At 48.9% G+C, this 1,972-nt stretch overlaps 1 long non-coding RNA gene across 1 annotated transcript; it reads right to left on the bottom strand.

The window, feature by feature from the left end:
* Positions 1 to 791: 791 nt before the first annotated feature.
* LOC139268282 (uncharacterized) lies at positions 792 to 1,761 on the bottom strand. Its single transcript, XR_011594005.1, has 3 exons — positions 1,572 to 1,761; positions 1,106 to 1,235; positions 792 to 860 (listed from the first exon to the last, which is right to left on the bottom strand). It is a non-coding gene; the product is annotated as an uncharacterized lncRNA (long non-coding RNA).
* Positions 1,762 to 1,972: the final 211 nt, after the last annotated feature.

Here is a 1,972-nt window from a genome sequence, read left to right as displayed (position 1 = left end):
GTATTAAACATTTGTACAGTTGCACATTAAAACAACAACAAAAGTACAACAAAAGAACAACCCCTGCACCAAACATCCTTTAGCTGCAGCCAAGTTTACCCCCACTAATTTTAACCCCCCCCCACCGTCGATTGTTGCCCTTGCCCTGGTCCCAAGAGATTTATTAGCAGCGCGGACAGAGCGCTGCTGTTGTTGGAACAGACGTAGGAGACATCATTCGAAGCCCTGGAGAAGCTGGGGCTGTGGAAAGCCCGGCTTTTGAGTGGCGAGCCTGTTGCTCAGCCTCACCACTCACTGGTGCTGTCAGTCTGGGTGGCATGACACTGGGGACTGGATGCCATGAGGCGAGACCGTCAATTGCCGTTGGGCCTTGACAGCCTTGGTGTTCTCCCGTGTTGCAGCTACTAGCTGCGAGAAACCATCCTTTATGTCCGCAGATAGTGCTGCAATGTTTCCCGAGATTGAGGAGCCATCGGCTGAGCTGGATGCTCTCCCCAGATAGTCCCACCAAATCCATTTGCTTGTCTGACTGCCTCTTGGCAGAGCGGCTTTGCCGACTCAGTCTCCACACCGATGGCAGATGGGCTTCTGCCCTTTCCGTGCTTTGCTGCAACCACTGGGACCCGGGACCTTGGATGCTGGATAACCACGGAACGTGACAGTGTCCTCCTCCGACAACGAACTGCTGCCTGCAGCTGAAGTGGTTAGTGCCCGCGAGGACTCACCCTCCCCCCACCCCATGACACTTTGTTCCTCCTCCTGTGGAGGTTCCTTAGCAGGGCTGAGGTCGGTGTCCTCAACCATGGCTTCCGTCGAGCTGAGGGCTTCCTCTGGTGCATTGGATGACTCAGAATCCACATCTGCAAAACAGAAAACAACAGACGAATGGTTAGCAGCAGGGGAGGGGGCAGGGTGACATTAGTAGGCTCACATAGCGCAGGCTCATTTGAAGGACCACCACTACTGCATTATATGTCGACGACTCACAGTACATTGCATTCATTGAACCCTAGCTCACAGACAGTACATTGCATAAACCGAAGCCTAACCCACAGACTCTACATAACATTGAGCCAACCCAGACCGTGGATTTTGCAGCACTTACCCTCACTCTTCAATGTGGGGTCAGCACCTCCACGGGTAGCCGATCTCTGCGAGGCACCCATCAGACCTGCCACGTGACTTTCAAGGTGGGTGAGTAGGACCAGTTTTGCCGGACTGCCGCCTGTTTTCCACTGCTCTAGGCAGTTGTGGAACAACAAAGATGACAATACAAATTTTTAACAGAGGGCCTTTCTGCTCTTGTGGCACACACAGATTGTCATCAAAGCACTTATACCATACTGTGTGCATTTAATACAGTGCTCTGTTTACTGGCCCTGGTAGTTGCACGTGGTTCATAAGGCAAACATCGAAGTGCAGAAATATCTTTTAATATGTCAAAAAGCAATCTTTATAATGTGTAATGATCATTCATGGCAAATAAGATGCAACACTAAGCCTAGCGATACCAACATGCGTCACATTTACAATTTAAGTAATTAGAGGGCATAAATAAAAATATTACTTACTCTGCTATGATCATTCCACCTCTTCCTGCACTGGACATGGTCCCTCTGGGAAACCTGTTCAGCCACACTTTTCCACACACGTTTTATAGTAGATGGGTGTAGTTTTCCTCGAAAATTCCCTCCATTTCCTTTCTACAGCAGTGATGAGGGCTTCATTTGCATCTTGAGTAAATTTCCTGGCCCGCTTCCTTGCTGAATCACCCTGCATTTTTAATATTTGATGATCTTTGCTGAACTCTGCTGATGTTTAAATCTTCTGTCAAAATTGGCTGATTCATCCCTGGGCGTGCTGCGCATATGGCACACCCTACAGGTGACCTGGAAGGTGCCAGAAGGATCGGAAGAAAAAAACGGGCAAAAAAAACATTTCTTTGTGTGCATGCGTAGAACAGACTTTTTTT

The sequence above is a fragment of the Pristiophorus japonicus genome, chromosome 8 (genome assembly GCF_044704955.1).
Source record: "Pristiophorus japonicus isolate sPriJap1 chromosome 8, sPriJap1.hap1, whole genome shotgun sequence".
Lineage (NCBI taxonomy): Eukaryota > Metazoa > Chordata > Chondrichthyes > Pristiophoridae > Pristiophorus > Pristiophorus japonicus.
This window is presented reverse-complemented; position numbering and strand designations above follow the sequence as displayed.